This window comes from Coffea arabica, chromosome 11c (genome assembly GCF_036785885.1).
Source record: "Coffea arabica cultivar ET-39 chromosome 11c, Coffea Arabica ET-39 HiFi, whole genome shotgun sequence".
Taxonomy (NCBI): domain Eukaryota; kingdom Viridiplantae; phylum Streptophyta; class Magnoliopsida; order Gentianales; family Rubiaceae; genus Coffea; species Coffea arabica.
In genome coordinates this window covers 21,276,496-21,301,050 of record NC_092330.1, presented here as the reverse complement: position 1 = coordinate 21,301,050, position 24,555 = coordinate 21,276,496, and the positions used below count along the sequence as shown (strand labels likewise).

The following is a 24,555-nucleotide window of genomic DNA, read 5'->3' as shown; positions in this document are numbered from 1 at the left end:
TGCTTTATATTTTGCTTCTTATCGAAGCATGAAAGCGGATCTGAAGGCGCGAGACAAGTCAGGAACGGTACGGCTGGATCGAAGCCCGGATCGTCGGTCAAAGTTGTCGGCGCAAATGTATAAGCGCAAGCGTGAAGGATCAATTTCAGGATAATTGAGAGTTGTGCGACGAGGGAAAAAAAAAGGTGCAAATCAACAAGAAAAAAATATAAAAGTAAATAAATAAAAGGATGAGAGGAAATTCATGAATTGACGCTTAGAATGAATTCGGGTCCTGAAAAGCCAAACTGCTTCACAGGACGTGGCAGTTTAAAAGAATAAAGCGAAAGGAACATGGCGGGTGCGATCATACCAGCACTAATGCACCGGATCCCATCAGAACTCCGAAGTTAAGCGTGCTTGGGCGACAGTAGTACTAGGATGGGTGACCCTAGGCCTGTCAACGGGTCGGGTCTAGATCCGGATCCGGATCGGATCGCTGAAATTATTGCGGGTATGGGTAGGGATTTAATTCCGTTACCCGGATCCGGATCCGTTTTTTCAAACAAAAAAACGGGTCGGATACGGAATATAGTATTCCGACCCGTATTAGACCCGGATCCGGATATAAATGATTTAATAATTTAAAAAATATAAATATTATCAATATAATTTGATTAGGATGATGTATTTGAGTAAAATCAATTTGATTTATTTTCTTATTTGGTTTTTTCTTTGCATTAGTTAGAAATTAGTTTACAAATATATCTTTTTCTCTTTTTTGTCAGAAATTATAAATTTTGGCAAATTTGTTCGGGTAGACCCGACCCGGATCCGAGACTCGCCGGGTCCGGATCCGGAACAAAGAATAAAAGGCCCGTCGGGTAAACGGGTCGGATCCGGGTCCGGCATAGTAATTCGGGTCCGGGTCCGGAATAATGAATTCCGGCCCGGACCCGGCCCGCTGACACCCCTAGGTGACCCCTTGGGAAATCCTCGTGTTGCACCCCTCCCTTTTTTGTTTCGAAATCCAAATTTCCCCTTCGTTCTTTATGCTGTAGTAATTTAGCTCCGTCGGACCGATTGCTTTATATTTTGCTTCTCATCGAAGCATGAAGGCGGATCTGAAGGCGCGAGACAAGTCAGGAACGGTACGGCTGGATCGAAGCCCGGATCGTCGGTCAAAGTTGTCGGCGCAAATGTATAAGCGCAAGCGTGAAGGATCAATTTCAGGATAATTGAGAGTTGCGCGACGAGGCAAAAAAAAAAGGTGCAAATCAACAAGAAAAAAATGTAAAAGTAAATAAATAAAAGGATGAGGGGAAATTCTTGAATTGACGCTTAAAATGAATTCGGGTCCAGAAAAGCCACACTGCTTCACAGGACGGGGCAGTTTAAAAGAATAAAGCGAAAGGAACATGGCGGGTGCGATCATACCAGCACTAATGCACCGGATCCCATCAGAACTCCGAAGTTAAGCGTGCTTGGGCGAGAGTAGTACTAGGATGGGTGACCCCCTGGGAAGTCCTCGTGTTGCACCCCTCCCTTTTTTGTTTCGAAATCCAAATTTCCCCTTCGTTCTTTTTGCTGTAGTAATTTAGCTCCGTCGGAACGATTGCTTTATATTTTGCTTCTTATCGAAGCATGAAAGCGGATCTGAAGGCGCGAGACAAGTCAGGAACGGTACGGCTGGATCGAAGCCCGGATCGTCGGTCAAAGTTGTCGGCGCAAATGTATAAGCGCAAGCGTGAAGGATCAATTTCAGGATAATTGAGAGTTGTGCGACGAGGGAAAAAAAAAGGTGCAAATCAACAAGAAAAAAATATAAAAGTAAATAAATAAAAGGATGAGAGGAAATTCATGAATTGACGCTTAGAATGAATTCGGGTCCTGAAAAGCCAAACTGCTTCACAGGACGTGGCAGTTTAAAAGAATAAAGCGAAAGGAACATGGCGGGTGCGATCATACCAGCACTAATGCACCGGATCCCATCAGAACTCCGAAGTTAAGCGTGCTTGGGCGACAGTAGTACTAGGATGGGTGACCCTAGGCCTGTCAACGGGTCGGGTCTAGACCCGGATCCGGATCGGATCGCTGAAATTATTGCGGGTATGGGTAGGGATTTAATTCCGTTACCCGGATCCGGATCCGTTTTTTCAAACAAAAAAACGGGTCGGATACGGAATATAGTATTCCGACCCGTATTAGACCCGGATCCGGATGTAAATGATTTAATAATTTAAAAAATATATATATTATCAATATAATTGGATTAGGATGATGTATTTGAGTAAAATCAATTTGATTTATTTTCTTATTTGGTTTTTTCTTTGCATTAGTTAGAAATTAGTTTACAAATATATCTTTTTCTCTTTTTTGTTAGAAATTATAAATTTTGGCAAATTTTTTCGGGTAGACCCGACCCGAATCCGAGACTCGCCGGGTCCGGATCCGGAAGACAGAATAAAAGGCCCGTCGGGTAAACGGGTCGGATCCGGGTCCGGAATAATGAATTCCGGCCCGGACCCGGCCCGCTGACACCCCTAGGTGACCCCTTGGGAAATCCTCGTGTTGCACCCCTCCCTTTTTTGTTTCGAAATCCAAATTTCCCCTTCGTTCTTTATGCTGTAGTAATTTAGCTCCGTCGGACCGATTGCTTTATATTTTGCTTCTCATCGAAGCATGAAGGCGGATCTGAAGGCGCGAGACAAGTCAGGAACGGTACGGCTGGATCGAAGCCCGGATCGTCGGTCAAAGTTGTCGGCGCAAATGTATAAGCGCAAGCGTGAAGGATCAATTTCAGGATAATTGAGAGTTGCGCGACGAGGCAAAAAAAAAAGGTGCAAATCAACAAGAAAAAAATGTAAAAGTAAATAAATAAAAGGATGAGGGGAAATTCTTGAATTGACGCTTAAAATGAATTCGGGTCCAGAAAAGCCACACTGCTTCACAGGACGGGGCAGTTTAAAAGAATAAAGCGAAAGAAACATGGCGAGTGCGATCATACCAGCACTAATGCACCGGATCGCATCAGAACTCCGAAGTTAAGCGTGCTTGGGCGAGAGTAGTACTAGGATGGGTGACCCCCTGGGAAGTCCTCGTGTTGCACCCCTCCCTTTTTTGTTTCGAAATCCAAATTTCCCCTTCGTTCTTTTTGCTGTAGTAATTTAGCTCCGTCGGAACGATTGCTTTATATTTTGCTTCTTATCGAAGCATGAAAGCGGATCTGAAGGCGCGAGACAAGTCAGGAACGGTACGGCTGGATCGAAGCCCGGATCGTCGGTCAAAGTTGTCGGCGCAAATGTATAAGCGCAAGCGTGAAGGATCAATTTCAGGATAATTGAGAGTTGTGCGACGAGGGAAAAAAAAAGGTGCAAATCAACAAGAAAAAAATATAAAAGTAAATAAATAAAAGGATGAGAGGAAATTCATGAATTGACGCTTAGAATGAATTCGGGTCCTGAAAAGCCAAACTGCTTCACAGGACGTGGCAGTTTAAAAGAATAAAGCGAAAGGAACATGGCGGGTGCGATCATACCAGCACTAATGCACCGGATCCCATCAGAACTCCGAAGTTAAGCGTGCTTGGGCGACAGTAGTACTAGGATGGGTGACCCTAGGCCTGTCAACGGGTCGGGTCTAGACCCGGATCCGGATCGGATCGCTGAAATTATTGCGGGTATGGGTAGGGATTTAATTCCGTTACCCGGATCCGGATCCGTTTTTTCAAACAAAAAAACGGGTCGGATACGGAATATAGTATTCCGACCCGTATTAGACCCGGATCCGGATATAAATGATTTAATAATTTAAAAAATATAAATATTATCAATATAATTTGATTAGGATGATGTATTTGAGTAAAATCAATTTGATTTATTTTCTTATTTGGTTTTTTCTTTGCATTAGTTAGAAATTAGTTTACAAATATATCTTTTTCTCTTTTTTGTCAGAAATTATAAATTTTGGCAAATTTGTTCGGGTAGACCCGACCCGGATCCGAGACTCGCCGGGTCCGGATCCGGAACAAAGAATAAAAGGCCCGTCGGGTAAACGGGTCGGATCCGGGTCCGGCATAGTAATTCGGGTCCGGGTCCGGAATAATGAATTCCGGCCCGGACCCGGCCCGCTGACACCCCTAGGTGACCCCCTGGGAAATCCTCGTGTTGCACCCCTCCCTTTTTTGTTTCGAAATCCAAATTTCCCCTTCGTTCTTTATGCTGTAGTAATTTAGCTCCGTCGGACCGATTGCTTTATATTTTGCTTCTCATCGAAGCATGAAGGCGGATCTGAAGGCGCGAGACAAGTCAGGAACGGTACGGCTGGATCGAAGCCCGGATCGTCGGTCAAAGTTGTCGGCGCAAATGTATAAGCGCAAGCGTGAAGGATCAATTTCAGGATAATTGAGAGTTGCGCGACGAGGCAAAAAAAAAAGGTGCAAATCAACAAGAAAAAAATGTAAAAGTAAATAAATAAAAGGATGAGGGGAAATTCTTGAATTGACGCTTAAAATGAATTCGGGTCCAGAAAAGCCACACTGCTTCACAGGACGGGGCAGTTTAAAAGAATAAAACGAAAGGAACATGGCGGGTGCGATCATACCAGCACTAATGCACCGGATCCCATCAGAACTCCGAAGTTAAGCGTGCTTGGGCGAGAGTAATACTAGGATGGGTGACCCCCTGGGAAGTCCTCGTGTTGCACCCCTCCCTTTTTTGTTTCGAAATCCAAATTTCCCCTTCGTTCTTTTTGCTGTAGTAATTTAGTTCCGTCGGAACGATTGCTTTATATTTTGCTTCTTATCGAAGCATGAAAGCGGATCTGAAGGCGCGAGACAAGTCAGGAACGGTACGGCTGGATCGAAGCCCGGATCGTCGGTCAAAGTTGTCGGCGCAAATGTATAAGCGCAAGCGTGAAGGATCAATTTCAGGATAATTGAGAGTTGTGCGACGAGGGAAAAAAAAAGGTGCAAATCAACAAGAAAAAAATATAAAAGTAAATAAATAAAAGGATGAGAGGAAATTCATGAATTGACGCTTAGAATGAATTCGGGTCCTGAAAAGCCAAACTGCTTCACAGGACGTGGCAGTTTAAAAGAATAAAGCGAAAGGAACATGGCGGGTGCGATCATACCAGCACTAATGCACCGGATCCCATCAGAACTCCGAAGTTAAGCGTGCTTGGGCGACAGTAGTACTAGGATGGGTGACCCTAGGCCTGTCAACGGGTCGGGTCTAGACCCGGATCCGGATCGGATCGCTGAAATTATTGCGGGTATGGGTAGGGATTTAATTCCGTTACCCGGATCCGGATCCGTTTTTTCAAACAAAAAAATGGGTCGGATACGGAATATAGTATTCCGACCCGTATTAGACCCGGATCCGGATATAAATGATTTAATAATTTAAAAAATATAAATATTATCAATATAATTTGATTAGGATGATGTATTTGAGTAAAATCAATTTGATTTATTTTCTTATTTGGTTTTTTCTTTGCATTAGTTAGAAATTAGTTTACAAATATATCTTTTTCTCTTTTTTGTCAGAAATTATAAATTTTGGCAAATTTGTTCGGGTAGACCCGACCCGGATCCGAGACTCGCCGGGTCCGGATCCGGAACACAGAATAAAAGGCCCGTCGGGTAAACGGGTCGGATCCGGGTCCGGCATAGTAATTCGGGTCCGGGTCCGGAATAATGAATTCCGGCCCGGACCCGGCCCGCTGACACCCCTAGGTGACCCCCTGGGAAATCCTCGTGTTGCACCCCTCCCTTTTTTGTTTCGAAATCCAAATTTCCCCTTCGTTCTTTATGCTGTAGTAATTTAGCTCCGTCGGAACGATTGCTTTATATTTTGCTTCTCATCGAAGCATGAAGGCGGATCTGAAGGCGCGAGACAAGTCAGGAACGGTACGGCTGGATCGAAGCCCGGATCGTCGGTCAAAGTTGTCGGCGCAAATGTATAAGCGCAAGCGTGAAGGATCAATTTCAGGATAATTGAGAGTTGCGCGACGAGGGAAAAAAAAAAGGTGCAAATCAACAAGAAAAAAATGTAAAAGTAAATAAATAAAAGGATGAGGGGAAATTCTTGAATTGACGCTTAAAATGAATTCGGGTCCAGAAAAGCCACACTGCTTCACAGGACGGGGCAGTTTAAAAGAATAAAGCGAAAGGAACATGGCGGGTGCGATCATACCAGCACTAATGCACCGGATCCCATCAGAACTCCGAAGTTAAGCGTGCTTGGGCGAGAGTAGTACTAGGATGGGTGACCCCCTGGGAAGTCCTCGTGTTGCACCCCTCCCTTTTTTGTTTCGAAATCCAAATTTCCCCTTCGTTCTTTATGCTGTAGTAATTTAGCTCCGTCGGAACGATTGCTTTATATTTTGCTTCTTATCGAAGCATGAAAGCGGATCTGAAGGCGCGAGACAAGTCAGGAACGGTACGGCTGGATCGAAGCCCGGATCGTCGGTCAAAGTTGTTGGCGCAAATGTATAAGCGCAAGCGTGAAGGATCAATTTCAGGATAATTGAGAGTTGTGCGACGAGGGAAAAAAAAAGGTGCAAATCAACAAGAAAAAAATGTAAAAGTAAATAAATAAAAGGATGAGAGGAAATTCATGAATTGACGCTTAGAATGAATTCGGGTCCAGAAAAGCCAAACTGCTTCACAGGGCGTGGCAGTTTAAAAGAATAAAGCGAAAGGAACATGGCGGGTGCGATCATACCAGCACTAATGCACCGGATCCCATCAGAACTCCGAAGTTAAGCGTGCTTGGGCGACAGTAGTACTAGGATGGGTGACCCTAGGCCTGTCAACGGGTAGGGTCTAGACCCGGATCCGGATCGGATCGCTGAAATTATTGCGGGTATGGGTAGGGATTTAATTCCGTTACCCGAATCCGGATCCGTTTTTTCAAACAAAAAAACGGGTCGGATACGGAATATTGTATTCCGACCCGTATTAGACCCGGATCCGGATATAAATGATTTAATAATTTAAAAAATATAAATATTATCAATATAATTTGATTAGGATGATGTATTTGAGTAAAATCAATTTGATTTATTTTCTTATTTCGTTTTTTCTTTGCATTAGTTAGAAATTAGTTTACAAATATATCTTTTTCTCTTTTTTGTTAGAAATTATAAATTTTGGCAAATTTTTTCGGGTAGACCCGACCCGAATCCGAGACTCGCCGGGTCCGGATCCGGAAGACAGAATAAAAGGCCCGTCGGGTAAACGGGTCGGATCCGGGTCCGGAATAATGAATTCCGGCCCGGACCCGGCCCGCTGACACCCCTAGGTGACCCCCTGGGAAATCCTCATGTTGCACCCCTCCCTTTTTTGTTTCGAAATGCAAATTTCCCCTTCGTTCTTTATGCTGTAGTAACTTAGCTCCGTCGGAACGATTGCTTTATATTTTGCTTCTCATCAAAGAATGAAGGCGGATCTGAAGGCGCGAGACAAGTCAGGAACGGTACGGCTGGATCGAAGCCCGGATCGTCGGTCAAAGTTGTCGGCGCAAATGTATAAGCGCAAGCGTTAAGGATCAATTTCAGGATAATTGAGAGTTGCGCGACGAGGGAAAAAAAAAAGGTGCAAATCAACAAGAAAAAAATGTAAAAGTAAATAAATAAAAGGATGAGGGGAAATTCTTGAATTGACGCTTAAAATGAATTCGGGTCCAGAAAAGCCACACTGCTTCACAGGACGGGGCAGTTTAAAAGAATAAAGCGAAAGGAACATGGCGGGTGCGATCATACCAGCACTAATGCATCGGATCCCATCAGAACTCCGAAGTTAAGCGTGCTTGGGCGAGAGTAGTACTAGGATGGGTGACCCCCTGGGAAGTCCTCGTGTTGCACCCCACACTTTTTTGTTTCGAAATCCAAATTTCCCCTTCGTTCTTTATGCTGTAGTAATTGAGCTCCGTCGGAACGATTGCTTTAAATTTTGCTTCTTATCGAAGCATGAAAGCGGATCTGAAGGCGCGAGACAAGTCAGGAACGGTACGGCTGGATCGAAGCCCGGATCGTCGGTCAAAGTTGTCGGCGCAAATGTATAAGCGCAAGCGTGAAGGATCAATTTCAGGATAATTGAGAGTTGTGCGACGAGGGAAAAAAAAAGGTGCAAATCAACAAGAAAAAAATATAAAAGTAAATAAATATAAGGATGAGAGGAAATTCATGAATTGACGCTTAGAATGAATTCGGGTCCAGAAAAGCCAAACTGCTTCACAGGACGTGGCAGTTTAAAAGAATAAAGCGAAAGGAACATGGCGGGTGCGATCATACCAGCACTAATGCACCGGATCCCTTCAGAACTCCGAAGTTAAGCGTGCTTGGTTGACAGTAGTACTAGGATGGGTGACCCTAGGCCTGTCAACGGGTCGGGTCTAGACCCGGATCCGGATCGGATCGCTGAAATTATTGCGGGTATGGGTAGGGATTTAATTCCGTTACCCGGATCCGGATCCGTTTTTTCAAACAAAAAAACGGGTCGGATACGGAATATAGTATTCCGACCCGTATTAGACCCGGATCCGGATGTAAATGATTTAATAATTTAAAAAATATATATATTATCAATATAATTGGATTAGGATGATGTATTTGAGTAAAATCAATTTGATTTATTTTCTTATTTGGTTTTTTCTTTGCATTAGTTAGAAATTAGTTTACAAATATATCTTTTTCTCTTTTTTGTCAGAAATTATAAATTTTGGCAAATTTGTTCGGGTAGACCCGACCCGGATCCGAGACTCGCCGGGTCCGGATCCGGAACACAGAATAAAAGGCCCGTCGGGTAAATGGGTCGGATCCGGGTCCGGGTCCGGAATAATGAATTCCGGCCCGGACCCGGCCCGCTGACACCCCTAGGTGACCCCCTGGGAAATCCTCGTGTTGCACCCCTCCCTTTTTTGTTTCGAAATCCAAATTTCCCCTTCGTTCTTTATGCTGTAGTAATTTAGCTCCGTCGGACCGATTGCTTTATATTTTGCTTCTCATCGAAGCATGAAGGCGGATCTGAAGGCGCGAGACAAGTCAGGAACGGTACGGCTGGATCGAAGCCCGGATCGTCGGTCAAAGTTGTCGGCGCAAATGTATAAGCGCAAGCGTGAAGGATCAATTTCAGGATAATTGAGAGTTGCGCGACGAGGCAAAAAAAAAAGGTGCAAATCAACAAGAAAAAAATGTAAAAGTAAATAAATAAAAGGATGAGGGGAAATTCTTGAATTGACGCTTAAAATGAATTCGGGTCCAGAAAAGCCACACTGCTTCACAGGACGGGGCAGTTTAAAAGAATAAAACGAAAGGAACATGGCGGGTGCGATCATACCAGCACTAATGCACCGGATCCCATCAGAACTCCGAAGTTAAGCGTGCTTGGGCGAGAGTAATACTAGGATGGGTGACCCCCTGGGAAGTCCTCGTGTTGCACCCCTCCCTTTTTTGTTTCGAAATCCAAATTTCCCCTTCGTTCTTTTTGCTGTAGTAATTTAGTTCCGTCGGAACGATTGCTTTATATTTTGCTTCTTATCGAAGCATGAAAGCGGATCTGAAGGCGCGAGACAAGTCAGGAACGGTACGGCTGGATCGAAGCCCGGATCGTCGGTCAAAGTTGTCGGCGCAAATGTATAAGCGCAAGCGTGAAGGATCAATTTCAGGATAATTGAGAGTTGTGCGACGAGGGAAAAAAAAAGGTGCAAATCAACAAGAAAAAAATATAAAAGTAAATAAATAAAAGGATGAGAGGAAATTCATGAATTGACGCTTAGAATGAATTCGGGTCCTGAAAAGCCAAACTGCTTCACAGGACGTGGCAGTTTAAAAGAATAAAGCGAAAGGAACATGGCGGGTGCGATCATACCAGCACTAATGCACCGGATCCCATCAGAACTCCGAAGTTAAGCGTGCTTGGGCGACAGTAGTACTAGGATGGGTGACCCTAGGCCTGTCAACGGGTCGGGTCTAGACCCGGATCCGGATCGGATCGCTGAAATTATTGCGGGTATGGGTAGGGATTTAATTCCGTTACCCGGATCCGGATCCGTTTTTTCAAACAAAAAAATGGGTCGGATACGGAATATAGTATTCCGACCCGTATTAGACCCGGATCCGGATATAAATGATTTAATAATTTAAAAAATATAAATATTATCAATATAATTTGATTAGGATGATGTATTTGAGTAAAATCAATTTGATTTATTTTCTTATTTGGTTTTTTCTTTGCATTAGTTAGAAATTAGTTTACAAATATATCTTTTTCTCTTTTTTGTCAGAAATTATAAATTTTGGCAAATTTGTTCGGGTAGACCCGACCCGGATCCGAGACTCGCCGGGTCCGGATCCGGAACACAGAATAAAAGGCCCGTCGGGTAAACGGGTCGGATCCGGGTCCGGCATAGTAATTCGGGTCCGGGTCCGGAATAATGAATTCCGGCCCGGACCCGGCCCGCTGACACCCCTAGGTGACCCCCTGGGAAATCCTCGTGTTGCACCCCTCCCTTTTTTGTTTCGAAATCCAAATTTCCCCTTCGTTCTTTATGCTGTAGTAATTTAGCTCCGTCGGAACGATTGCTTTATATTTTGCTTCTCATCGAAGCATGAAGGCGGATCTGAAGGCGCGAGACAAGTCAGGAACGGTACGGCTGGATCGAAGCCCGGATCGTCGGTCAAAGTTGTCGGCGCAAATGTATAAGCGCAAGCGTGAAGGATCAATTTCAGGATAATTGAGAGTTGCGCGACGAGGGAAAAAAAAAAGGTGCAAATCAACAAGAAAAAAATGTAAAAGTAAATAAATAAAAGGATGAGGGGAAATTCTTGAATTGACGCTTAAAATGAATTCGGGTCCAGAAAAGCCACACTGCTTCACAGGACGGGGCAGTTTAAAAGAATAAAGCGAAAGGAACATGGCGGGTGCGATCATACCAGCACTAATGCACCGGATCCCATCAGAACTCCGAAGTTAAGCGTGCTTGGGCGAGAGTAGTACTAGGATGGGTGACCCCCTGGGAAGTCCTCGTGTTGCACCCCTCCCTTTTTTGTTTCGAAATCCAAATTTCCCCTTCGTTCTTTATGCTGTAGTAATTTAGCTCCGTCGGAACGATTGCTTTATATTTTGCTTCTTATCGAAGCATGAAAGCGGATCTGAAGGCGCGAGACAAGTCAGGAACGGTACGGCTGGATCGAAGCCCGGATCGTCGGTCAAAGTTGTTGGCGCAAATGTATAAGCGCAAGCGTGAAGGATCAATTTCAGGATAATTGAGAGTTGTGCGACGAGGGAAAAAAAAAGGTGCAAATCAACAAGAAAAAAATGTAAAAGTAAATAAATAAAAGGATGAGAGGAAATTCATGAATTGACGCTTAGAATGAATTCGGGTCCAGAAAAGCCAAACTGCTTCACAGGGCGTGGCAGTTTAAAAGAATAAAGCGAAAGGAACATGGCGGGTGCGATCATACCAGCACTAATGCACCGGATCCCATCAGAACTCCGAAGTTAAGCGTGCTTGGGCGACAGTAGTACTAGGATGGGTGACCCTAGGCCTGTCAACGGGTAGGGTCTAGACCCGGATCCGGATCGGATCGCTGAAATTATTGCGGGTATGGGTAGGGATTTAATTCCGTTACCCGAATCCGGATCCGTTTTTTCAAACAAAAAAACGGGTCGGATACGGAATATTGTATTCCGACCCGTATTAGACCCGGATCCGGATATAAATGATTTAATAATTTAAAAAATATAAATATTATCAATATAATTTGATTAGGATGATGTATTTGAGTAAAATCAATTTGATTTATTTTCTTATTTCGTTTTTTCTTTGCATTAGTTAGAAATTAGTTTACAAATATATCTTTTTCTCTTTTTTGTTAGAAATTATAAATTTTGGCAAATTTTTTCGGGTAGACCCGACCCGAATCCGAGACTCGCCGGGTCCGGATCCGGAAGACAGAATAAAAGGCCCGTCGGGTAAACGGGTCGGATCCGGGTCCGGAATAATGAATTCCGGCCCGGACCCGGCCCGCTGACACCCCTAGGTGACCCCCTGGGAAATCCTCATGTTGCACCCCTCCCTTTTTTGTTTCGAAATGCAAATTTCCCCTTCGTTCTTTATGCTGTAGTAACTTAGCTCCGTCGGAACGATTGCTTTATATTTTGCTTCTCATCAAAGAATGAAGGCGGATCTGAAGGCGCGAGACAAGTCAGGAACGGTACGGCTGGATCGAAGCCCGGATCGTCGGTCAAAGTTGTCGGCGCAAATGTATAAGCGCAAGCGTTAAGGATCAATTTCAGGATAATTGAGAGTTGCGCGACGAGGGAAAAAAAAAAGGTGCAAATCAACAAGAAAAAAATGTAAAAGTAAATAAATAAAAGGATGAGGGGAAATTCTTGAATTGACGCTTAAAATGAATTCGGGTCCAGAAAAGCCACACTGCTTCACAGGACGGGGCAGTTTAAAAGAATAAAGCGAAAGGAACATGGCGGGTGCGATCATACCAGCACTAATGCATCGGATCCCATCAGAACTCCGAAGTTAAGCGTGCTTGGGCGAGAGTAGTACTAGGATGGGTGACCCCCTGGGAAGTCCTCGTGTTGCACCCCACACTTTTTTGTTTCGAAATCCAAATTTCCCCTTCGTTCTTTATGCTGTAGTAATTGAGCTCCGTCGGAACGATTGCTTTAAATTTTGCTTCTTATCGAAGCATGAAAGCGGATCTGAAGGCGCGAGACAAGTCAGGAACGGTACGGCTGGATCGAAGCCCGGATCGTCGGTCAAAGTTGTCGGCGCAAATGTATAAGCGCAAGCGTGAAGGATCAATTTCAGGATAATTGAGAGTTGTGCGACGAGGGAAAAAAAAAGGTGCAAATCAACAAGAAAAAAATATAAAAGTAAATAAATATAAGGATGAGAGGAAATTCATGAATTGACGCTTAGAATGAATTCGGGTCCAGAAAAGCCAAACTGCTTCACAGGACGTGGCAGTTTAAAAGAATAAAGCGAAAGGAACATGGCGGGTGCGATCATACCAGCACTAATGCACCGGATCCCTTCAGAACTCCGAAGTTAAGCGTGCTTGGTTGACAGTAGTACTAGGATGGGTGACCCTAGGCCTGTCAACGGGTCGGGTCTAGACCCGGATCCGGATCGGATCGCTGAAATTATTGCGGGTATGGGTAGGGATTTAATTCCGTTACCCGGATCCGGATCCGTTTTTTCAAACAAAAAAACGGGTCGGATACGGAATATAGTATTCCGACCCGTATTAGACCCGGATCCGGATGTAAATGATTTAATAATTTAAAAAATATATATATTATCAATATAATTGGATTAGGATGATGTATTTGAGTAAAATCAATTTGATTTATTTTCTTATTTGGTTTTTTCTTTGCATTAGTTAGAAATTAGTTTACAAATATATCTTTTTCTCTTTTTTGTCAGAAATTATAAATTTTGGCAAATTTGTTCGGGTAGACCCGACCCGGATCCGAGACTCGCCGGGTCCGGATCCGGAACACAGAATAAAAGGCCCGTCGGGTAAATGGGTCGGATCCGGGTCCGGGTCCGGAATAATGAATTCCGGCCCGGACCCGGCCCGCTGACACCCCTAGGTGACCCCCTGGGAAATCCTCGTGTTGCACCCCTCCCTTTTTTGTTTCGAAATCCAAATTTCCCCTTCGTTCTTTATGCTGTAGTAATTTAGCTCCGTCGGAACGATTGCTTTATATTTTACTTCTCATCGAAGCATGAAGGCGGATCTGAAGGCGCGAGACAAGTCAGGAACGGTACGGCTGGATCGAAGCCCGGATCGTCGGTCAAAGTTGTCGGCGCAAATGTATAAGCGCAAGCGTGAAGGATCAATTTCAGGATAATTGAGAGTTGCGCGACGAGGGAAAAAAAAAGGTGCAAATCAACAAGAAAAAAATGTAAAAGTAAATAAATAAAAGGATGAGGGGAAATTCTTGAATTGACGCTTAAAATGAATTCGGGTCCAGAAAAGCCACACTGCTTCACAGGACGGGGCAGTTTAAAAGAATAAAGCGAAAGGAACATGGCGGGTGCGATCATACCAGCACTAATGCACCGGATCCCATCAGAACTCCGAAGTTAAGCGTGCTTGGGCGACAGTAGTACTAGGATGGGTGACCCCCTGGGAAGTCCTCGTGTTGCACCCCTCCCTTTTTTGGTTCATTTGGGACTAAAGCCTCCAGTTTCAGTTCTGGATGTCTTCATAACAGTTGTTGTTCATCCTTTAAGCTTCGATATGGCGTCTCATACGCCTTAATTCGATATTCGTAGCTCAACTTATGAGTAAACTAGAAACGAGTATCAAATCTGCCGTTTCCGTTTCCGTCTGTCATATTTACGTGCGCGCGTGTTGTTTTGCCGTTTTGCTTGTTTTGGGCATGTTAGTGGCCGTTTGTGATAAAATCTTCTATTTCAGACAGCGGTGAGCTAGGCGGAGCCGGTGGGGCCCACTACTAGCGAACGCGCGAAGCGATTTTGCTTCCGTACTACTTTTGGTATTTTGAGTAAGTATTCAGGCCAGTTTGGTGTGTTTTCTTTGCTATGTGTTTGAGATATGTGAAAAGGGCACTTAGGCGAGGGTGTACTTTATCGCACTCGACCTAAACCCTAATTTGAATGTATAATTGTACTTGACATATGTATATGAACCTTTTGGAACCAAAACCCTTGAGCTTGTGGCTCGGGGCGACTTTCGAATAAAGTTTGTGAAGTTTGCAAAGTTTGTGATTTTGAATAATTTTGTGAAGTTTGTGAGTTTGGGGCGAACTCTTGACCTGGTTGGACTATTCGAGCCGGTTAGGGCTTGGTCGAAGGCAGTCCAACTTAGTCTGAGGTCACCAAGTTTGTAGGTTCATGTTATGAACCAATTTTGTGAATCCGGTTCACCGAGAAGGTGACCAAGTTTGTGACCCGAGCTTGTGACTCAAGCTCAAGTTTGTGATTTCGTTCGCCCGGGCAAGTTTGTGAGGTGACTGGCCAGTGAGGGTGATAAGGTGTCGGTGGGTGTACAAGTGAAGTTCTACGGACTATTATTTGCGGTCGACGGAGTGTCGGCAGGAGATCATGCATGGCACATGAGTTGGCTTTGGAGCCACCTGTATCCTTATTATGTGATGTTACTTTTCTGCTTTTGCTTTACTCTTATTGTGTAACTGTTACGTGAAATTTATGCTTTCGCCCCTGTTTACTTACTAAGCATATAGCTTACCCCATTCCTTTTGTTTTCCTTAGCAGGGGCCGACGCGGGGACTTTTGGCTCGTATACTAGTATAGTTAGATTGGCTTGTAATAGTTGAACAGTTAGGATGTTTGTTTTTGTTTTGGTGGTTTGACTCGATACTTTTGGAGAATGTAATTATAACTCTTTTGGGGTTGTATATAGTACTCTTTTGAATTTTCTGGCTTTGATTGTTTTAAGTTTTGAGTCCTGGCGCGAGCTAGGCAGGCGGCCCGCCGATACCCTTGGGTTCGCCCTTGGGAGAAGTGGGGTCGTCACAGTTGGTATCAGAGTTTAGGCTTCAAATTCCTGTAGTGTATCCTAGGCTTGAAGTTTAGGATGCCGGACTGTGGGATTCGATTTGATTTGAAAGTTAAGCAATTGAGGGATAAAACCCAAAGCCTGCTTTGCGTGGTCTCCGCGCGGAGTGTGCTTGGGCTGAGTGGTGAATGGGTATGAAGGATTAAGTGCTCGTTCGAGCATAAGCTATGAACCCTGAAGTGTTATAGGTCTTCAATCTTTCTCATGATATCTAAGGACCATAGATAGGTATGTCGGGTAGGAAGTTCGATTTGTAGATGGTTTACTCTTGGGACTGGCCAGCTCGAGATGTGGACTATCTTATTTCGGATTCTTGTGCTCGAATACTCCAGAATTGAGGCGATGCAAGCTACTAGGTACTTGAGACTTGTATTTTGGAAACGTGAACAGGCTTTGTCTGACTAGAATGAGCACAAAAGGTCAATGGACATCTAGTTTGGATAGTAAGGGACGTGAGAGATCAGACGGGCTGATACTGGGACGACTTCACCTTTTCCTTTTGGTTCGCCCGTATATTACGACCACCTGACGTTAGTATATGTGTTTGTGTACATGGTTATCTGTCCAACTTGATATGTATTTGTATACTTGCTTGTCCGTCTTTTGATATGGCGTGTTATGTGCGATAGGTTATTTGTGTAATTGGTATGTTGGATTTTGTTATTGTAGTCAATTTACTGCATTCATTCATTAAAGTACCTTTTTGGAAAGAAAAGAGAGAGAAGGGAAAACTATATATATATATATATGTATATATGTGGAAGGAGGACATAGTCGCGGACATGGTCATGGCTGTGGAACAAAACGAGGCCGAGAGTTAAGAGAAGAAAGGGAGGAAACAATAGCTGAACAAAACATGGACCGAGAATGCCACTTGTGTCCAAGAATTGATTATGACCCATTGTTTTGCCCGACAGGCTACCATCTGAGTTCCAGCAATTTTGTGAGATGGCACATTGGGTTGAGATGTATAAGGAAATTGCGGTTCTTCGAGACGAAATAGAAGTCCAAAAGAAACTAGTCGCATACTGGGAAGGGCGATGGAAGCACGAGTATTCAGAGAAAATTGAGCTCTTGCACAAGAACTTAGAGCTAAAAAGGAAATACGAAGGGATTTCCGGGGAGGCCTTAGCAATGGCACAGAGCACTACTTCTATGGGGGTTCCAGAGAAAACTCAAAGGACAGAAATATCAAGGCCGCAAGTGAAGACCTTCCATGCAAAGAAAAGGAGCGCATCTCTTGAGAATCAAAGGCCAGAACCGAGTAAGCGAGGTAGGTCATCTGCTAAGAAGGGTCGTGGAGCGGGTGGTGTGACAATTTGTGGTTATTGTAGAAAATCCAATCACATTGAAGTGAATTGTTGGAGAAAGGGGAGGAGATGTCTGCGCTGTGGGAACGCCAAGCACCAAATTGCTAATTGCCCGGGTTTATTGCACGAAAAGAAAGGAACTCATCAACTAACCCAGACCGACCCTGGACCGTCAACTAGAGAAGGGACTGGAATGAAGAGCCTCGTTTCTTTTAAGACCGTGGAAGGTACAGGCTACTGGTTACTTTAGATTTGATAGATTCCGTTCATAGAAATTTCGAGGACGAAATTGTCCTAAGTGGGGGAGATTGTGAGGCCCCAGTTCGTTCTACGTTGATATATTCATTAATTGGGCGGTAACGTTCGGTTTTGGGGGTATTTCGAAAACCCTAAGTAGGGATTAAGATTTAAACCCTAAGTTCCGGTTAAGATTGAAAACCCGTTTTTTTCTACATTTTCTTTATTAGAAAATTCCCCAGATAATTTTTATGAGTAAATATAGTTTTTAGATGATTTTTCTAGTATTGGTTAGATTTTGAGAAATTAAGAACGTATATCGGACGTGGGACCCACTAGTGCGAAATGTTCGGAAAAATTCGACCAATTAGGTTAAATTCCGGATATTGTGTAAAATTTATCGGGTGTTAAGAGATAAGTATAGAGTGAGATATGATTGATGTGAGAGAGAAAAGAAAGGATAGGAATGCATTAATGGTGGTGACAAGTGTCACCATTTCATTGGAGAAGACTCAAGAATTACTATTCACTTTCTTGACTTTTTTGACCAAAAGATTAAATATCCAAAAATTGCTCAAAAATCACCATTTTCTTCCTTGTGTTGGCCGGCCCTTTCTCTCTCAAAGAAGAAGGAAATTCTTCAACTTTCAAGCTTCCAATTGGACCAAAATCCACCAAATCAAGAGTTTAAGTTAGTTTTACTCCATACAATCTTTCCTTTTGGTGATATTGGTTGGTTTATTGAAGCTTTTTGGAAGAGCTAAGGTGTCCATCATCTTCCTCTCTCTTGTTATTAGGTGAGTGATGCTTCAACCTTTCCCCTATATTTAATGATGGTTTTTTGTGCTTAATGGTGGCTTGAGTGATGGAATATATGATTTATTTCTTGATTTGAAGAGTTTTGGTGAAGTTTTTATTTTATTGGGAATTTTTCTGGTTTAATATGAATGGGATGTTGTGGCCGTGTATGATGAATGGTAATGGACTATAATGACTCTAGTGGGTGTGAATTGTGGATAAATGCAACCAATTATGGATTTGGATTGGAAAATGAAAAGATAGGGTTCATAAAACCCCAATTCTGTCCGGTTTTGGATCATAGGGTTAGAGGCCGAATTTGACTTTGCTCAAAACATAAAAGTTGTAGGTATTGATGTGTTTGAGGTGCCTGTAAAATTTCAGGTCATTTGGATTGATGTAGAATGAGATATGACGAAATTACTGTAGCTGTTCTGCTTTGGACAGAATGCGAAAACTGTATTGGTAATTGGCCATTTTGACTGGAATTGGTTTGGATTTGGATGTTGGTGTCTTCTGATGAAATGTAGCTGGACGTCTTAGCTAACTTATGCCTTTGGAATTTCGGAATTTGGACTTGTATGGACTGAGATAAACCGATTACAGTTTTATGTGATTTGCAAACCTGTTTTGGTAATTCTGGATTTGTATTTTGCATATTTGACCTAGTTGTGCTAGGATTTGGACTGAGTGGCCTTCTACATTGTTGTACTCCTGTTTCTTAGCTTCAAAACGGTGGGTCTTACACCCCCATCCGATAACCGTAGTGAATTTGGTGCCATTACCGCATATTGAGGTCAAATACGGTTTGTGATTCTGGTACGTTTTTGGAAAGTTTATGGCTGGAACTTTGGCTTCACATTTGACTGAGTTACAAGCTGTTTGGGCTTCCGACCAAAACACCAAACTTATAGCCCTATATCAGAGCTTTCTAACGCCCTTGGAATTTCATGAATCGGATTGATAAAACCTGAGATATAGCCGAGCAAACAAGGCCTGCCCGTGAAAATGACCAGAAATCTGTTTTGGTCCTGATGACCAATTTCCGTTCCGAATTTGGATTGCCGACCTTCATGAAAGTTGTTCCATTTGGAATGAACTATCTAACTGCCAATTTTCAGCTCTTTTGACCATGTGTAGCATAGAAAACAATTTGCACTCAAAACTGACCATTTGTGCATTGGCCAGATTTCGTAAGTGATTGTGTTTGGTTCATTTGGGACTAAAGCCTCCAGTTTCAGTTCTGGATGTCTTCATAACAGTTGTTGTTCATCCTTTAAGCTTCGATATGGCGTCTCATACGCCTTAATCCGATATTCGTAGCTCAACTTATGAGTAAACTAGAAACGAGTATCAAATCTGCCGTTTCCGTTTCCGTCTGTCATATTTACGTGCGCGCGTGTTGTTTTGCCGTTTTGCTTGTTTTGGGCATGTTAGTGGCCGTTTGTGATAAAATCTTCTATTTCAGACAGCGGTGAGCTAGGCGGAGCCGGTGGGGCCCACTACTAGCGAACGCGCGAAGCGATTTTGCTTCCGTACTACTTTTGGTATTTTGAGTAAGTATTCAGGCCAGTTTGGTGTGTTTTCTTTGCTATGTGTTTGAGATATGTGAAAAGGGCACTTAGGCGAGGGTGTACTTTATCGCACTCGACCTAAACCCTAATTTGAATGTATAATTGTACTTGACATATGTATATGAACCTTTTGGAACCAAAACCCTTGAGCTTGTGGCTCGGGGCGACTTTCGAATAAAGTTTGTGAAGTTTGCAAAGTTTGTGATTTTGAATAATTTTGTGAAGTTTGTGAGTTTGGGGCGAACTCTTGACCTGGTTGGACTATTCGAGCCGGTTAGGGCTTGGTCGAAGGCAGTCCAACTTAGTCTGAGGTCACCAAGTTTGTAGGTTCATGTTATGAACCAATTTTGTGAATCCGGTTCACCGAGAAGGTGACCAAGTTTGTGACCCGAGCTTGTGACTCAAGCTCAAGTTTGTGATTTCGTTCGCCCGGGCAAGTTTGTGAGGTGACTGGCCAGTGAGGGTGATAAGGTGTCGGTGGGTGTACAAGTGAAGTTCTACGGACTATTATTTGCGGTCGACGGAGTGTCGGCAGGAGATCATGCATGGCACATGAGTTGGCTTTGGAGCCACCTGTATCCTTATTATGTGATGTTACTTTTCTGCTTTTGCTTTACTCTTATTGTGTAACTGTTACGTGAAATTTATGCTTTCGCCCCTGTTTACTTACTAAGCATATAGCTTACCCCATTCCTTTTGTTTTCCTTAGCAGGGGCCGACGCGGGGACTTTTGGCTCGTATACTAGTATAGTTAGATTGGCTTGTAATAGTTGAACAGTTAGGATGTTTGTTTTTGTTTTGGTGGTTTGACTCGATACTTTTGGAGAATGTAATTATAACTCTTTTGGGGTTGTATATAGTACTCTTTTGAATTTTCTGGCTTTGATTGTTTTAAGTTTTGAGTCCTGGCGCGAGCTAGGCAGGCGGCCCGCCGATACCCTTGGGTTCGCCCTTGGGAGAAGTGGGGTCGTCACAGTTGGTATCAGAGTTTAGGCTTCAAATTCCTGTAGTGTATCCTAGGCTTGAAGTTTAGGATGCCGGACTGTGGGATTCGATTTGATTTGAAAGTTAAGCAATTGAGGGATAAAACCCAAAGCCTGCTTTGCGTGGTCTCCGCGCGGAGTGTGCTTGGGCTGAGTGGTGAATGGGTATGAAGGATTAAGTGCTCGTTCGAGCATAAGCTATGAACCCTGAAGTGTTATAGGTCTTCAATCTTTCTCATGATATCTAAGGACCATAGATAGGTATGTCGGGTAGGAAGTTCGATTTGTAGATGGTTTACTCTTGGGACTGGCCAGCTCGAGATGTGGACTATCTTATTTCGGATTCTTGTGCTCGAATACTCCAGAATTGAGGCGATGCAAGCTACTAGGTACTTGAGACTTGTATTTTGGAAACGTGAACAGGCTTTGTCTGACTAGAATGAGCACAAAAGGTCAATGGACATCTAGTTTGGATAGTAAGGGACGTGAGAGATCAGACGGGCTGATACTGGGACGACTTCACCTTTTCCTTTTGGTTCGCCCGTATATTACGACCACCTGACGTTAGTATATGTGTTTGTGTACATGGTTATCTGTCCAACTTGATATGTATTTGTATACTTGCTTGTCCGTCTTTTGATATGGCGTGTTATGTGCGATAGGTTATTTGTGTAATTGGTATGTTGGATTTTGTTATTGTAGTCAATTTACTGCATTCATTCATTAAAGTACCTTTTTGGAAAGAAAAGAGAGAGAAGGGAAAACTATATATATATATATATGTATATATGTGGAAGGAGGACATAGTCGCGGACATGGTCATGGCTGTGGAACAAAACGAGGCCGAGAGTTAAGAGAAGAAAGGGAGGAAACAATAGCTGAACAAAACATGGACCGAGAATGCCACTTGTTTCCAAGAATTGATTATGACCCATTGTTTTGCCCGACAGGCTACCATCTGAGTTCCAGCAATTTTGTGAGATGGCACATTGGGTTGAGATGTATAAGGAAATTGCGGTTCTTCGAGACGAAATAGAAGTCCAAAAGAAACTAGTCGCATACTGGGAAGGGCGATGGAAGCACGAGTATTCAGAGAAAATTGAGCTCTTGCACAAGAACTTAGAGCTAAAAAGGAAATACGAAGGGATTTCCGGGGAGGCCTTAGCAATGGCACAGAGCACTACTTCTATGGGGGTTCCAGAGAAAACTCAAAGGACAGAAATATCAAGGCCGCAAGTGAAGACCTTCCATGCAAAGAAAAGGAGCGCATCTCTTGAGAATCAAAGGCCAGAACCGAGTAAGCGAGGTAGGTCATCTGCTAAGAAGGGTCGTGGAGCGGGTGGTGTGACAATTTGTGGTTATTGTAGAAAATCCAATCACATTGAAGTGAATTGTTGGAGAAAGGGGAGGAGATGTCTGCGCTGTGGGAACGCCAAGCACCAAATTGCTAATTGCCCGGGTTTATTGCACGAAAAGAAAGGAACTCAGCAACTAACCCAGACCGACCCTGGACCGTCAACTAGAGAAGGGACTGGAATGAAGAGCCTCGTTTCTTTTAAGACCGTGGAAGGTACAGGCTACTGGTTACTTTAGATTTGATAGATTCCGTTCATAGAAATTTCGAGGACGAAATTGTCCTAAGTGGGGGAGATTGTGAGGCCCCAGTTCGTTCTACGTTGATATATTCATTAATTGGGCGGTAACGTTCGGTTTTGGGGGTATTTCGAAAACCCTAAGTAGGGATTAAGATTTAAACCCTAAGTTCCGGTTAAGATTGAAAACCCGTTTTTTTCTACATTTTCTTTATTAGAAAATTCCCCAGATAATTTTTATGAGTAAATATAGTTTTTAGATGATTTTTCTAGTATTGGTTAGATTTTGAGAAATTAAGAACGTATATCGGACGTGGGACCCACTAGTGCGAAATGTTCGGAAAAATTCGACCAATTAGGTTAAATTCCGGATATTGTGTAAAATTTATCGGGTGTTAAGAGATAAGTATAGAGTGAGATATGATTGATGTGAGAGAGAAAAGAAAGGATAGGAATGCATTAATGGTGGTGACAAGTGTCACCATTTCATTGGAGAAGACTCAAGAATTACTATTCACTTTCTTGACTTTTTTGACCAAAAGATTAAATATCCAAAAATTGCTCAAAAATCACCATTTTCTTCCTTGTGTTGGCCGGCCCTTTCTCTCTCAAAGAAGAAGGAAATTCTTCAACTTTCAAGCTTCCAATTGGACCAAAATCCACCAAATCAAGAGTTTAAGTTAGTTTTACTCCATACAATCTTTCCTTTTGGTGATATTGGTTGGTTTATTGAAGCTTTTTGGAAGAGCTAAGGTGTCCATCATCTTCCTCTCTCTTGTTATTAGGTGAGTGATGCTTCAACCTTTCCCCTATATTTAATGATGGTTTTTTGTGCTTAATGGTGGCTTGAGTGATGGAATATATGATTTATTTCTTGATTTGAAGAGTTTTGGTGAAGTTTTTATTTTATTGGGAATTTTTCTGGTTTAATATGAATGGGATGTTGTGGCCGTGTATGATGAATGGTAATGGACTATAATGACTCTAGTGGGTGTGAATTGTGGATAAATGCAACCAATTATGGATTTGGATTGGAAAATGAAAAGATAGGGTTCATAAAACCCCAATTCTGTCCGGTTTTGGATCATAGGGTTAGAGGCCGAATTTGACTTTGCTCAAAACATGAAAGTTGTAGGTATTGATGTGTTTGAGGTGCCTGTAAAATTTCAGGTCATTTGGATTGATGTAGAATGAGATATGACGAAATTACTGTAGCTGTTCTGCTTTGGACAGAATGCGAAAACTGTATTGGTAATTGGCCATTTTGACTGGAATTGGTTTGGATTTGGATGTTGGTGTCTTCTGATGAAATGTAGCTGGACGTCTTAGCTAACTTATGCCTTTGGAATTTCGGAATTTGGACTTGTATGGACTGAGATATACCGATTACAGTTTTATGTGATTTGCAAACCTGTTTTGGTAATTCTGGATTTGTATTTTGCATATTTGACCTAGTTGTGCTAGGATTTGGACTGAGTGGCCTTCTACATTGTTGTACTCCTGTTTCTTAGCTTCAAAACGGTGGGTCTTACACCCCCATCCGATAACCGTAGTGAATTTGGTGCCATTACCGCATATTGAGGTCAAATACGGTTTGTGATTCTGGTACGTTTTTGGAAAGTTTATGGCTGGAACTTTGGCTTCACATTTGACTGAGTTACAAGCTGTTTGGGCTTCCGACCAAAACACCAAACTTATAGCCCTATATCAGAGCTTTCTAACGCCCTTGGAATTTCATGAATCGGATTGATAAAACCTGAGATATAGCCGAGCAAACAAGGCCTGCCCGTGAAAATGACCAGAAATCTGTTTTGGTCCTGATGACCAATTTCCGTTCCGAATTTGGATTGCCGACCTTCATGAAAGTTGTTCCATTTGGAATGAACTATCTAACTGCCAATTTTCAGCTCTTTTGACCATGTGTAGCATAGAAAACAATTTGCACTCAAAACTGACCATTTGTGCATTGGCCAGATTTCGTAAGTGATTGTGTTTGGTTCATTTGGGACTAAAGCCTCCAGTTTCAGTTCTGGATGTCTTCATAACAGTTGTTGTTCATCCTTTAAGCTTCGATATGGCGTCTCATACGCCTTAATCCGATATTCGTAGCTCAACTTATGAGTAAACTAGAAACGAGTATCAAATCTGCCGTTTCCGTTTCCGTCTGTCATATTTACGTGCGCGCGTGTTGTTTTGCCGTTTTGCTTGTTTTGGGCATGTTAGTGGCCGTTTGTGATAAAATCTTCTATTTCAGACAGCGGTGAGCTAGGCGGAGCCGGTGGGGCCCACTACTAGCGAACGCGCGAAGCGATTTTGCTTCCGTACTACTTTTGGTATTTTGAGTAAGTATTCAGGCCAGTTTGGTGTGTTTTCTTTGCTATGTGTTTGAGATATGTGAAAAGGGCACTTAGGCGAGGGTGTACTTTATCGCACTCGACCTAAACCCTAATTTGAATGTATAATTGTACTTGACATATGTATATGAACCTTTTGGAACCAAAAC

General features: G+C 43.0%; 9 non-coding genes and 9 pseudogenes across 9 annotated transcripts; all 18 read left to right on the top strand.

Moving 5' to 3' along the window:
• Window positions 1-338: 338 nt before the first annotated feature.
• LOC140018648 (5S ribosomal RNA) lies at window positions 339-456 on the top strand (annotated as a pseudogene).
• A 946-nt stretch (window positions 457-1,402) lies between these two features.
• On the top strand, window positions 1,403-1,521 carry LOC140017801 (5S ribosomal RNA). The gene has a single exon (XR_011824107.1). It is a non-coding gene; the product is annotated as a 5S ribosomal RNA (ribosomal RNA).
• Window positions 1,522-1,933: 412 nt separating this feature from the next.
• LOC140018646 (5S ribosomal RNA) lies at window positions 1,934-2,051 on the top strand (annotated as a pseudogene).
• Window positions 2,052-2,972: 921 nt separating this feature from the next.
• On the top strand, window positions 2,973-3,091 carry LOC140017973 (5S ribosomal RNA). The gene has a single exon (XR_011824278.1). It is a non-coding gene; the product is annotated as a 5S ribosomal RNA (ribosomal RNA).
• A 412-nt stretch (window positions 3,092-3,503) lies between these two features.
• On the top strand, window positions 3,504-3,621 carry LOC140018645 (5S ribosomal RNA; annotated as a pseudogene).
• Window positions 3,622-4,567: 946 nt separating this feature from the next.
• Window positions 4,568-4,686, top strand: LOC140017819 (5S ribosomal RNA). The gene has a single exon (XR_011824125.1). It is a non-coding gene; the product is annotated as a 5S ribosomal RNA (ribosomal RNA).
• A 412-nt stretch (window positions 4,687-5,098) lies between these two features.
• On the top strand, window positions 5,099-5,216 carry LOC140018644 (5S ribosomal RNA; annotated as a pseudogene).
• A 946-nt stretch (window positions 5,217-6,162) lies between these two features.
• Window positions 6,163-6,281, top strand: LOC140017790 (5S ribosomal RNA). The gene has a single exon (XR_011824095.1). It is a non-coding gene; the product is annotated as a 5S ribosomal RNA (ribosomal RNA).
• A 412-nt stretch (window positions 6,282-6,693) lies between these two features.
• LOC140020484 (5S ribosomal RNA) lies at window positions 6,694-6,811 on the top strand (annotated as a pseudogene).
• A 921-nt stretch (window positions 6,812-7,732) lies between these two features.
• Window positions 7,733-7,851, top strand: LOC140017693 (5S ribosomal RNA). Its single transcript, XR_011823999.1, has one exon. It is a non-coding gene; the product is annotated as a 5S ribosomal RNA (ribosomal RNA).
• Window positions 7,852-8,263: 412 nt separating this feature from the next.
• LOC140020670 (5S ribosomal RNA) lies at window positions 8,264-8,381 on the top strand (annotated as a pseudogene).
• A 927-nt stretch (window positions 8,382-9,308) lies between these two features.
• On the top strand, window positions 9,309-9,427 carry LOC140017818 (5S ribosomal RNA). The gene has a single exon (XR_011824124.1). It is a non-coding gene; the product is annotated as a 5S ribosomal RNA (ribosomal RNA).
• Window positions 9,428-9,839: 412 nt separating this feature from the next.
• Window positions 9,840-9,957, top strand: LOC140018643 (5S ribosomal RNA; annotated as a pseudogene).
• A 946-nt stretch (window positions 9,958-10,903) lies between these two features.
• Window positions 10,904-11,022, top strand: LOC140017778 (5S ribosomal RNA). The gene has a single exon (XR_011824084.1). It is a non-coding gene; the product is annotated as a 5S ribosomal RNA (ribosomal RNA).
• Window positions 11,023-11,434: 412 nt separating this feature from the next.
• LOC140020483 (5S ribosomal RNA) lies at window positions 11,435-11,552 on the top strand (annotated as a pseudogene).
• Window positions 11,553-12,473: 921 nt separating this feature from the next.
• On the top strand, window positions 12,474-12,592 carry LOC140017692 (5S ribosomal RNA). The gene has a single exon (XR_011823998.1). It is a non-coding gene; the product is annotated as a 5S ribosomal RNA (ribosomal RNA).
• Window positions 12,593-13,004: 412 nt separating this feature from the next.
• Window positions 13,005-13,122, top strand: LOC140020669 (5S ribosomal RNA; annotated as a pseudogene).
• A 926-nt stretch (window positions 13,123-14,048) lies between these two features.
• LOC140017994 (5S ribosomal RNA) lies at window positions 14,049-14,167 on the top strand. Its single transcript, XR_011824298.1, has one exon. It is a non-coding gene; the product is annotated as a 5S ribosomal RNA (ribosomal RNA).
• The last annotated feature ends 10,388 nt before the right edge of the window (window positions 14,168-24,555 follow it).